A 13694-nucleotide genomic window follows, 5' to 3' on the forward strand; every position below is an offset into this window, starting at 1 on the left:
GCGTCATGAAGTACTTGAGACTTTGGTGGTCTGTTTGTAAAATAAATGGAGGCCCCAATAGATAGTGCTACCATGTGACTAGGGCATGTAGAACAACTAAAAGCTCTTTTTCATATATGCCCAAGACTCATTCATCGGCATTGAGCCTTCGGCTCTCATATGCTATGGCATGCCCTTCTTGAAGAAAGACTGCTCCAAGGCAATCACCACAAGCATCACATTGGACCTCGAATGGCTTTGAGAGATCTGAAAGCATAAGGACTAGTTGGGAAGTAAGCTTCTCTTTGAGCTTGTCAAAAGAATTTTGCTCCTCAGCAGTCCATGAGTGCTTAACATTCCTTTTTGTTAAGTCATGTAATGGTCCTCCTATTTGAGAGAATTTTGCTATGAAGCGTCTAGAGTATGCACACATATCAATAAAGCTTCTTAGCTCATGTAGATTCCTTGGGTTAGGCCATGCTTTTATTACCTCCAACTTTGATGGATCCATACGGATACCATCTTGAGAGATAATATGAGCTAAGTATTGAATCTCTTGAAGGAAAAAATTGCTTTTCTTTTGATTGATAAAAAGCTTGTTCTCCCTCAATGCTTGAAAAATCAACTGGAGATGTTGCTTGTGTTCCTCCAAGGACTTTGGAGTAGATGATGATATTATCAAAGAACACTCCAATGAATTTGCGGTAGGGTCTAAATATTTTCTCCATTAAACGATTGAACGTGGCTAGTGTATCAGTCAAGCCAAAAGACATGACTAGGTATTCATAAAGACCAAACGTTGTACGAAATGTGGTCTTTAGGATATCTTTATTCACTATCCTTATTTGATGATAGCCACTTTTAAGGTCAATCCTACTGAAGTGGGTAGAGCCTTGTAGCTTATCAAACAGATCTTCTACCCGAGTTACGGGAAATTTGTCTTTGATAGTGATATGGTTTAGTCCTCAATAGTCCACACACATGCAGTATGTACCATCTTTCTTTTGCACTAAAAGGACCGGAGAACAAAAGGAGAGAAGCTAGGCCTCACCATCCCTTTGTCTACCAATTCTTGTACTTGCCTCATGATCTCCTCTTGTTGAGCTTGGGAAACTCGATAAGGAGGCTTGTTAGGCGGTGAGCTTCTTGGTAGGAGCTCAATTCTATGGTCATCATCCCCTTTTTTGGGAGGTAAGTCATAGGGATATCATCAATGAACACATCTTGGAATCCTTTTAGAAAATTAGACAAGCCTAACTCTTCTTGATTCCTACCATATACATTTGATGAAACATTAGGACCTTTTAGAGACTCTTGACCAAAATCATGTATGCAAAAACTGAGCTTTTCATTGATTTGTCAAAAGCAAGAGAATTTACAAGTGGGTATAGTACAAATGGACTCACTAGTATCTATATACATGCTCTTTTCCCTGTAGGTGAAATAGATTCTCCTTTCAAGGAACTTCATGTTGGCAGCCATGCAGTTGAAACATGGTGCCCCTAGGATAACATCCTCATGTTGGAGAGGAGAGATGAAAAAGTCTTCTTTGTAAACGTAGTTTTGGACATGAAGCCTCGATTTCCCAATCAAGGGAGTAATGGAGGCTTGCTGTCCCTTGAAAGCTGTATCGACAGTTACAGTATCTCCCATCTCGAAAGCTTGAATGCCCAACTTGGTGGCCAACTGCATTGACATGAAGTTGTGAGTAGAGCCAGGGTCAAAGTACAAGATGAAGGCATCATGATCCCTTACCTTTCCCCAAGCATAGGAGAGAGGCCTCAATTTCCCAATCAAGGGAGTAATGGAGGCTTGCTGTCCCTTGAAAGCTGTCTCGACAGTTACAGTATCTCCCATCTCGAAAGCTTGAATGCCCAACTTGGTGGCCAACTCCATTGACATGAAGTTGTGAGTAGAGCCAGGGTCAAACAAGATGAAGGCATGATGCTCCCTTACCTTTCCCCAAGCATAGGAGAGAGGTGATTCTTTGCAATGAGCATCCTCTTTTGGAGCTTCGATATAGTGGAAGCTCTAGGAGTCTCATTGCGGGCATTTCTCTCAAGACAAGAACGATAGCCATGTCCTTGCTCCCAATATTTGAAACATTTGTGGTCCTTGGAAAAAGCTTCAAGCTCTTTAGGAGAGATTTTATTTTACCTTTGTAAACTGCCCTTCTCCTTGGACCGATTGTTGTTGTTGTTGTTATTGAAATTGCCTTGGGAAGAATTTTGGGCATTGCTTTTCCCCTTTTCATCATTTTTGTCTTTTCTTTCCATGGGCTTGACATTCCTTTTAGCCCTTGTTGGAAATTGATGTACAAATCAACCATATTATGGTGGATTAATTCGGTGATAGAACCAAGCTGTTGGGAGTTGACGTACTCGACTATCTCTTCAAGTAATCCTGCACAGAATTGTTGCTTTTGCTCGGCGAATTCTATCTTTTGAAAGACAGTGGTCTTGAGATGTAAATCTTGAAACTTGTCCTCGTATTTGTGGATAGACTCACGGGAGAGAAGCTTCAAACTCCGGCATTCGGTAAGCACTTTGTCCTTTGCATCGCTCACAAGAAATTGCTTCATGATGTAAAGTCATAGAGTTTTTCATGTCTATGGGGTTTCACCGTTGCTAGCCCACCATTGACGAGCAAATTTCTCAAAGTGCATAGCTACATGGTGTATCTTGGAGGAATCCGTGAAGCCCTCATCTCCTCCAAAGACCACATCAAATTGTTTGATGTGATGATCACCTCTCAAGCATGATCCACATTACGAATCAGAAAGCTGAGGAAGCAAAAAGAGAGCCTGAGACTCTCAGTACAACACTAAGAGAGGACGAAGACGAACGAGACAATCTGACATTGCAAATGGTGGGCGGAGGTTTCGCGAGAAGTAAAGAATCTCCAGGAAGAAAAGGGAAGAGTGGAGGATAAGCTGGAAGCAACGAAAGATGAAGTGTTGGAGCTGAAAGCCAAATTAGAGCTCAAGGAATTGACAATCAAGAGACTCAAAGCAACCTCGAGGGCTGCACGGGTAGTTGCAGGAACAAATAACCAAGCTATCCAAGTTTTGGAGGCACAAATCACTGCCTTACAAAAGGAATTACTTACTTGACTTGTCTTTTTATATGGGATTATGTGGTCTTGAGTTATGATGAAGTGATTGAAGTGTTTAACAAGTGTATCAAGAATTTCTTTGAATGTTTGTTTTAGTAATGATTCTTGCGGCGGTGACTTCTAACGTCTCGTAACTAGATTTTGTGTTTCAATTGGGTGTAAATGCTACCCATTCCTTAGAAAATTATGGTTAAAAATTTTCCCTCCCGCCACCCTTTTTGACTTATAGTGCGGGAAGATTAATGTAACATATTGTTGATAAAGTTTTGGATTTGACATGATGCAGTAATAGATCATGCCTCCTAGAGGAAATGGAGTGCCTACTAATGCCAATGTCCCTATTGCACCTCAATCAACTATAATTGATCGTGACATCGATGCTATGCTTCGAAAGTCACAACCTGCGAACTTTACCGGAGAAGGCAAAGATGTAGGCAAGATTCAGGACTGGAAGGCTCAACACCAAGAGCTCCACAAAGAACACGAAGAGCTCCAATGACAATTAGCTACTCTGCAAGAGCTAATGGTAGATCAAGCAGAAGAAGCTACGAAGAAAGATAGACTTGCTCAAAAACAGATAACAGAACTACAAAAAGAAATAGCCAAAGCAAGGACATAAGAAACAGAATCAGGCCCCAGGGACCTTAGGATTAACGCCAAAGATAAGCCCTTGGAGGTTCCTGAAGATGCAGAAGATCTACAACACCTAAAAGAACAGCTACAGACACAGGAGGAAGGAGAACAACTGTTAATTGCAGAGGAGGAGACACGTCTCCAAACTTTGATTGAAAAATCCATAGTTGAAGACCAGAAGGCAGCCTTGGAGTTGGAGACATAAATGTTACACTCAGTAGGAGTCCAAGGGCTTGCCACAAATGTGCTTAGGGAGGAATGGATGCAACCTTCACTCCCATACCCTCTCCTACATTATGAAGTATTGGTGATTAAGAAAAGAGTCAAAGCGGAGGAAACAAAGCCAATGTATGAGGGAGATGTCAAAGAATTAGATACTGCAAAGAAGATAGTGGACTCCCAACTAAAGTGGAGAAAAGTGTGGCTCCTCAAGTACCCCTGGTTTCTAAAGTACTTGGTGGAAGCCCCCAAAAATATCAAAGATGACACTCTGTTTTTCCCAGTTCGTTGTGTACGCACATGGGCAAACCACACCAGAATCTTGAAGAAACATCTCACCTGGCCCAATTACCCATCTATGCCACTGCCAAAGGAAGGAGAGAGAATAAGTGTATCTTATATGGTGAAAACCCTAAAGGGTACCATTAAGATTTTTATTGGCTCCCTTGACTTGATGTGTGTGATGATCAGGAAGATATGCAAAACCCTCCTAGCGTGCATTGAAGTGTTTGCACCGTCCAAAGCTACGAGCTCAACCCTATTGTCAACGAGTGACACTGTCACCACAATGAAATTTGAATTTTCAAAGCAGCCATCCCCGAAGGTGTTACATCTGTTATACCAAATGATAATGTTCTTACCAAGCTACCACATGCAAGCTTTTGAGGAATCCTTCTACACCGGAATCTTTACTTATGACAACAAAATATTCGGCCCCACAGTCACCTTGGGCAACAAAAGGTATGAGTCATACTTGAAGCTGCTAAAGCCCCAAGGATTCCACTAGCTCCCAAATCCAGAGATCAAGACCTATCATGTTAGGGACGACATGGACGCGGAAGGGGGGAGTGTTGACAGCTGAACACAGAAAAAGCTTTTCCCAACTTTTTGTATCACACTTTTTTAGAAACGGAATGATATTTTGTAATGGTTTAAACGGCCAATATTCTTAGTGGGAACGATCCTCTAAGGAGGTATTGTATATAAGCCAATTTTTGTAACCTTAAGCCAACTTTTGAATTAGTCTAATCTCACATTTACTGTGTGCTATGTTAGAGAGAGAGAGAGAGAGAGAGAGAGAGAGAGAGAGAGAGAGAGAGAGAGAGATTTCTTCTCTTCCCTATGCACTCTATGTAGCCTCCATTGCAAAAGCAACACCACCAATGCATTAGCAAAAACTAGGAATTCAATCCAACGCCAAGCTTGCATGATTCCAGTGTCGTCATGAAGCGAGCTCCTACAAGCTTTCGAGTGAGTTTTCTTGCAAACCGTGTGTCCGTTTGGTGATTTATTTATACATGTGAGTTCACGACAAGTAGAGCTACATATTAGGATGATACAAATCAAAAAGTGGTGACCTAAATTTTGATGTCTGTCTTTATACCTGTGGGTTCAAGACAAGTAGAGCTACATATTAGGATCTTACAAATCGAAAAGTGGTGACCTACATTTTGTTGTCTATCTTTATATGCGATTGTTGCACGGGGTGGTTCTAGGTAAGATATCAAATCAGAGTCCATAGGGTAATGAAAACCTCTTGATGAGGAGAGTGTTTCCTATGAGTTTCGTGACTTTTCGAATGTGTTTGGTCTAGTTTTGAATAGCATGAACATTATAGGTTGAGCTGTATTCACAAGTTCATAGAACATCTAAATTTGGTTTCCTTGAGTAGAGATTGTCTTAGAAGGTCAAGTAGGTGATTGACATCCATCTCCTTCTTTCCATGCGCCTACGGGTAAGCTTCTTCTTTGGCTGACATAGAGTTGTTGGTTTTGTTCTCGCTATGCTACCGTCCGCTCGCGGCGTATCCGCCAACAGTCCTAAAAGCTCAAGAAGCTCAAAGAGGAAGGAAAGAGTATCTCTTTTCTCACCTATGATGGAACCTTTGGTGCTACCGACAAAGTATTGGTCCATGTGCATATTTTCTTCCTTGGTATGCAGCATATTGTTTTCTTCAGCCAGTGTTAGAGACCACGTTCTGATTCTGTCAAGTACTTGATATGTGGCCTCACATCCTCTTCATTTGTTGCAAACAGGCTTCTAGTTGATGGCCTAGGGATCAGGCCAGAAAAGGGAACCTGGTGTCCCATACTCAACATGACTCCTGCTGGAGGTGCTCTCCACGGGCTAGCCAATGATCTCCATTGTGGTGCATGCGAGATTTGGACCAACCTTGGCACTCCAGGCTGTGGAGATTTCCTTTCTTGTGCTCTTCCCCGTGTTTCTTGGTCTAGTTGCAATCCTCTTGATCTATAAGCTCTCATCTATTCCTTAGGGATCTCTTTTCTCTCTAGCTCCTATCTGGAAGTCCACGGTGGGGTTGGAGTACCATAGACCACCGTAGAAGCCTCTGTCGACGTGTATTCTGCTTGGAGGAGGTCTTCATAAGTGTCCCTTTCTTCTTTGTCCTTATCTTTATTGGTGTAGGTGATTCCTCTTCTATCTTTTCTGGTGAGTGTTGTGGTTGGAATTTAGAGGGCTTTTGACTTGGAGGAGGAGTAGAGGAGCCTGGCAGTGAAGGTGGTGGGGTTGCATTTTTTGTCTGGTCACCTTCTTGACCTTTCTTGACTGGAGCCTCTGGTGTTTATTTCAACTTTCTCTGGATATCTTCTACCTCCTCCATTGTGAAGGGCTCTAAATTTTGATGTTCGATCACCTTTTTAGTTTCTTCATAGCCTTGGATGTAATGATCGAATTGATCATCTAGAGGTCTTGAGGAGCTTCCTCCGATTTTTGATGGGTCTGGTATCCAATACTCCTCAAAGTCTCCTTTGAGTGCCCGTTCTTCCTTGAACTGCTCAATCAACCTCTCGATCTGAGTGGATTTTTGGTTGTGTGTCTCTTTGGGCCTTGATTCTTTCGTCATCGCCATCTTACCCTTCTTCTTTGAGGGCTCCTCAGGCTCTTCCTCTGGTATAGTCTCTTCTAGCCTTCTCCGAAGTCGTGTGGTGACCGGTGGGGCTACTTCTATTACTGATTCATCTTCTGTATCTTTCTTTAACTTGAACCACTCATTCTGTGTTGGTGGATCGGTCCACTGTCCTCTTGCATGGATAGCTTCATATGCAATCTCTGTCAGTGTTTGGGATTTTCTATACACATGCTGACCACTTCCTCATGCAGATATTGGGGGTAATTCACTTCTTTGGCCACACTGCTTTTCAATGCCCAAGTTATTGTAGTAGCCACTACATGGGAGGTATTGTACTTTTGTGGCCGCGTGTTGTAAACATGGAAGTATTGGTTGTACAGCTTGCAGATATTTGCAACTCTCAAGTCTACCAGATCTTTAAATGTCTGATTGGGTCTCTTTTGAGAGTAGACCTTTACTTCATCTCTTCTTTCTCTAAAGGAGCTACCCTTATTGTGGAGCCCTGGTGCATCTGCTATGGTTTGAGGTGTAATCATCGTCTCTGTCTTCTGTCCATCCAAAGCAGTAACCATTGCCTTGCCATTTTTTTGGATTGAGTTGACTAGCTCGTAAACTCTTTGCATATCTACACCTATTGGTGGTGCTATGAAGAAGTTGTACAAATCTGATCTTTCCAGTGGGTGTTTCTTCTTTATTTGCATAGTCCAACATTTCTCGTGGACTCATTCGGATATCCGCTGTACTTCCTTGCGGGTCTCAAAATGTACCTTGGCACACTTCCAATCCTTCCCTTTTCAATGTGGGTTCATCTACCCAAGCCTTGGATGGCTTCAATGTCTCTTCTGGTAGTGTGTAAGGCTCACTGGCTGCGATAATGTCCTTCAAGGACAACCTCTTCTTCTTAGTTGGTGATTTGCTAGCTTCCATTGATCCTGCGGGAACTCAAAGTGCAAAAGTTAACATTGTTTACAAAATCTTGCATTTTCTTAATTTCTAGCTATCCAAATGACTTCAAATTTGAAACACAAGCTAATCAGGGCCTAAGGGTGCTATGCATGTGGTCAAAAATGCATTTTGGGTGCAGATTCATGCTGTAAGACATCATCTAGGTGCTCAGAAATGAGTGATGTCCTATATATGCATAGCTCATATCATGTATATCATGGATATATGCCCGAATTTCAATTTGGATGTCATTTGGACAAGATGTGACCATTATAACTCCTTTCGGGCTCTAAAGGTGGATTCTGGCTTAGTTTTGAGCAATGAGGTTCAAATGGAATGAAACTTGGTAGATGCTCTCATAATCATGTGGACAAGGCTTAGAAGGGGTCAAGTTAGCCTCCAGGTTCATTTTCAGTCTAGTGAGACACCATACGTGTATGATGTTTACTTTGTTCAAAATGGCTCAAACTTGTTCTATAGCTGGACCTTAGCATGGTATAGATTCCTGTGATGTTAGAGTTTGATTTGGGTTTTTTCCTCATGTATTTGAAACCCAAAATCAAGTATAGAGCTTGGGATTTTGAAACTTGGATTTAGATTAGTATACAGAATGGAAACTTGATGAGACTTGGGCTGTGGGCTAAGATTAATGGGATAAAGGCATTGGAATTGAGATATCCCCCAAGAATAGTCATTTGTGCCTCTAGAGACATCATACGCATATGATGTCTTTGTTGAGATTTTTGGACCAGACTTCATCTCTAGCATCCTCTGGTGATGGGAAGTCCTTTGATCATCTCATATTTTGAGTTGGAGATGAGTCATGTGTTTGGGGCCATAGAATGTGTCTTTTGCCGGTATTTTTTGATTTTAGGCTCCAAGTGGTCATAACCTTGCTGAAACTTGTCCAAATTGAATGCACGGCTTTTTATACTATGTGATAAACATGCTCTTTATGAAAGTTGTGGAGTTTGGCATCTGTATAAAAGAAGAGATATCATATGCGTATGATGTCTACTGATGCAAAACAATTTGAAACTCCTTGGGTAAGTTGTGTATAGCTTGTGCATGGTCCATGGTCTCAGATTTGAAATTGAGCTTGTGAATGGGTGTCAAAGAGCTTGAAGGGGTTTTTGCATCCATATTTCCTCTTTTTTGGGTGATTGAAGGTCAAAAGATATCCAAGTGTGATGAAAATGTGTCAGGGAGCTCATAATGATGTGTATAAAGTGTTAGAGTTTCCAAAATCACAACAACATGTCAATTCAAGGGGTTTAGACATCATACACGTATGATGTCTACTTTGGCATTTTTGGCTCAAACTTGTGGTAGAGGTAGCTCATGATGTGTGTATGGCTTTGATGTGTGAAAATATGAATTTGGACTAGTGCTTATGAGCCTAAGGCCATAGAAGTAGTTTATGACACTTTGAGTTGGAAAATGATGAGGGTGGTGATCAAAACATGCCCAAAGGTGTCCAAAGTTGGTGTAGAGGCTATATGTACTATGCTTTACAAATCTGGATGTTCAAAGTGTTGACAAAACTCCTTTGTGACATATCTAGACATCATATGCGTATGATGTCTACTTTTGCAAACTGGATATTTGAGCCATTGGAACATGATATATAGGCTATGTGCTTGCTTTGTGTAAAATTTCACTTGATTTGAAGCACTTTTGGTAAGTCCAAAGCCAAATTATGGGATTAGGCTGAGACTTTCCGTTTTTTGGGTTTTGACTACCCTAATTAGCTCTAAATCTTATGAAATCTTATGTGCTTCATGTTTAGGGTATGCACAATGTGTTTGAGAAGTCAAGTGAGTGATTTTTTCTGCCAAATTTGAGTGTGAGACATCATACGTGTATGATGTCTTCCTTGATAAAAAGTGAGTTTGATGCCTTGGGGTGTTTTGCGCCTATGCCCTAAGCCTGCCCTAAGCCCTACTAGCTAGCTTTCAACTTAAAAAGTTAGATGTTTAGCATAGAAACTCCCTATTTATAATTTCAGTCTTTGAAAGGGATTTTTTCATTTGAAGACAACTTCCCGCAAAGGTTCTTCTTGAGCTTCATCTCCCAAGCTTGTAGATGCAGAATGGCACCTTCCCATGGATTTGATGTATCATTTGGGCTCACAGATACCCTTTTTGGTAATTTGTTGCTCAAATAGCATCTTTTTATGAGGAGATGGTTGGCGAAGATTTTTCTTGATGTTTGATCCTACATGTTGGTTGTCGATGATATGTCGATGATGCCTATGAAGTTTGGTGGCAAACGAATGCCTTGCTTGGCCGTGAGGGCCAAATGACACTTTGCGCGTCCGAAGCCTAACTCGATGTTTTGGTCCACTTTTTGATGATAGATCCGGGAGGAGGTTACATGGGCTTGTAGACATACTTGAGAAATAACTTCTCATGAAGTTTTGTGTCGTTTTAGCGTTCCCTTCCGATCAAATTTTGTAGTGCCCGAAGATGTTAAGGTTTTTTTTGGTTGACCTAAACCCACATTGGAGGTCATAGAGGTGTTCTCCTAGGTTACGGTTAACCCCTTGTCAAGTCTTGTAGCTATTGGGTCAGTGGTTGAAGCGTTACGGCCCCGTTTCGATTTCTTTCCCACGATGCCACATTGTCGTTTTTGGAGTTTTTTGGGACAAAGAGAGTATAGAACAAGAAGAGCACATGGTACGATTCTACCTCTCATGTATGGTGCCAGTCGGTGTGTGGAGTGCATCGTACAAAGTCGTAGAAGGTTCGCGCGCTCTAGGTCTCTCAAGCTCTCTCTCACTTGTGAATAGTGAAAATGAGCTAATAAGTGGGCCCAAATTAACTTATATCGGGGTTTTTGAACCACTTATTAGCAAACTTGACATGTGCTCCTATCTTGTCACAAAATGCACTTTAGGCTCAAAAATTTCTTCATTTGGACTCCGTTTGCTCTGTTTTCAGAAAATTTGTCATTTTGTCCAAAAACTGACCAAATCGGGCTTTCCGCAGCTTTTCACATACTTGCACTTTGTCTTCACCATAAGATGTCGTGAACTTATTGATCAATCCCTTATTTTTATTTTGTCTCTATGTCGCTATTTCACTTGATTTTTCTATTTTTCTTTGTGTTTCTTTCGAAAATTGACAAAAAATAAAGAAAAATAGCTAACTTGACCCAAAAAATATCCATAAATCAAGATAATTAGTAATAGCATAATAAACCACTATATACATCTATCCGTAGTATTTTTGGCCGGATTGCTCCATTTTCTCTCTTTTTTGCATGAAAACTACGATTTTTATATATGTACACACAATTAGAGGCTCGTCTTTGGTGTTTGTCCTCTGTTTCCTGTTGTAACACATTAGTTAAGGACATATACTTAGTTTTACCAAAATTCTTGCAATCAAACACGAAAACCCCCAAACAGTGGCCCTTTTTACACTTGTAGTGTGTCGGGTCCCCATTGAGAATGCCTCCCCCTTCCTAGTTGAAGTCCTCCCGGATGACGGTGTATTGCCCAAAGGTATGTACTGTGCATAGGGAGCAACAATGTGCTAATGATGGCCATGTAATGTGGCCCTATATACATACTCAGGCAATGCATGGAAAAATTAATGTTGTGCAAGAGGAAGGTATAAGCAGGATGCATATTGGCATTCGATGTTGAAGTTTCCTGTGAAAGTATGACTATGGTGAGAGCACTGAAACAACAAGCTCTCCAATTTTTTTGCTATGTCTTTGATAGACAACGGAGCTGGTGAAACCATGTGGTTGTGAGTCACCTCGGTAGTTGCAGCTGTCCGCCATTTAGGTATCCAAAAATCGGAATATTGTAGTCATTCTTAAGAACCCAATTTTTTTGAACCGTGCTTATGGTCGGACTAGAACATGCTTGTAGTTGTCTTTTCAAAGCGTGGACTTCACGGAGCTCCTTGGGTTGTTGTTTTGGAATCCAGATTTTTGCAAGCTTACTTTATGCCATAACTAATTGCTTGGGTATCCATATTTGCTTAAGGAGAAACTTTGGTTTCAGCTTGCGGTTTGTAGTGGAGATTGGTAGAGATATATCTTTAAATTGACTTTGTTCAAAACTTGCAATTTGATCCTTTCTGATCCATATATGCTTGGTAGCTTGGGTGGGTAGAGTAGGTGGGGTTCGTCGTGGCATGCTGTCATGAATTCCCACTGATTGTTTATTACCCGTTGAACTCACGTCCTAGGGAAGAGAAATTGCTATAATGACTTTCTTTTCTTGCGTTGTTTGTCTCTTTGCAATTTATTGTTGGACAATGGTCATTTGTAAGGGTTACTTACCTTTATCCGTTGAGTGCATCGCTGACGGTTCATCTGTAGCTACAATAGCAAAAGGAACATGCAGTTTTCCTGAAGTAGATTGGATGTTGACTATATTGGAGCTCCAATCAAGTTGTCCACTATACCTTCTCTGCCAAGGTTGCTCGAGCAATAAATCATGTTGTGTGTGCTTATCTTGTACCACATAAAATTTATGCGGATAGACATATTGGTTAACGTGTATTAGGAGCTGTGTCCAACCCATTACCTTGATCGAGTGCTCTGAATAACTATTTTTGTTGTGTCTCCTGTAATTGATTGTCGAGTTGGAGTTGCTTGTAAAGGCTACAGGAGATCAAGTTATCTTGAGCACCTGAATCAAGCATTGTTGTCGCCTCCACTTGATTGAATCCTAGTTCGATAGCAATTGTGGGATCCTTCATGTTTTTGGTTTCAAAGTCTGTAACATTAATGGCATTAATCTTCAGGGGAGGCCCATGTTGTAGTCGTTGTCAAAGAAGCCTCCATTTTGCGATTCATTCCTTGGCCTTTGCTTGTGCTTCTGCAACAATCTGCTGTTTTTCTTAAGTCCGTTTCTTTTCCTTGTGGATTTTCAAAAGCATACTCGGGGTTAGTGGTAGATGAATTTTTTTTTGGTCGACATCCACTAATTGAGTTGGGAATTTCTTCACCATCCAATGTAGCAAGCTTGACGACCCCACTTGGTGATAAATCTTTGATCACAAAGGGTCCCATCCCTCGCTTTGTAAGTTTCTTAGCATGTTGTTTTAAAGTGCAAATCATGACATAATCGATGTTTCAAATTATTTTGATCGTACATGCTTATCAAAAAACTATTTTTTACCTTTGTGTTTGCGCATAGATGGAAGCTACTGCTTTTAAGCGAAGCTCGTGTAGCCTTTCAAGGTCATCTATTCGTGAAGACATTTCATGGCGTGTCCACCCTAGTTGTTTGGCTACTCTTAGTGTTGGGATTAGGAATTCCATAGGCAATATAGCATTAAGGTTGAACACCATGTTGTACGGTGTCATTCCAATCAAGGTTTTATAAGCAATTCTATAAGCCTACAGTGTCAAATGTAACTTATGATCCCAATCTATTCTTGATTCTAAAACTATTTTGGTTAAGACTGTACATAGAGTCTTATTTGTAGCTTCTGCTTACCCATTAGCCCGTGGGGGGTATGGAGCATACTTATTATGAACTACTATGAACTCATCAAGAATATTTTCAATTGTTTCATTTATAAAATGTGTGCCCCGATCACTGACAATTTCTATAGGTAGACCATATCTAACAAAGACATTTTCATATAGAAATTGTGCAGTAGTCTTGGCATTAGATTTTTGTGTAGCTTTAGCTTCGACCCATTTAGTGAGATAATTCGTGGCTATAATGATATTCTGGGCATGTGTTTTGTGAGGAGGGATGAAATTGGTCCCACGAAGTCTATTTCCAACTTAGCAAAAGCTCTAGCTCCCATCATTGGTCTTAAGGGCATCTCATCCCGTTTTATTGGCACTTTGGTGCGTTGACAAGAGTCACATCGTCTTGTATATTCGTTCACGTCCATATGTAATGTTGGCCACCATATTCAAACGGTGAGGATAATTTTTGTTGTCTTTTCCCCAG

This window comes from Adiantum capillus-veneris, chromosome 22, assembly GCF_014529385.1.
Source record: "Adiantum capillus-veneris isolate H3 chromosome 22, ASM1452938v2, whole genome shotgun sequence".
NCBI classification, from domain to species: Eukaryota; Viridiplantae; Streptophyta; class Polypodiopsida; order Polypodiales; family Pteridaceae; genus Adiantum; species Adiantum capillus-veneris.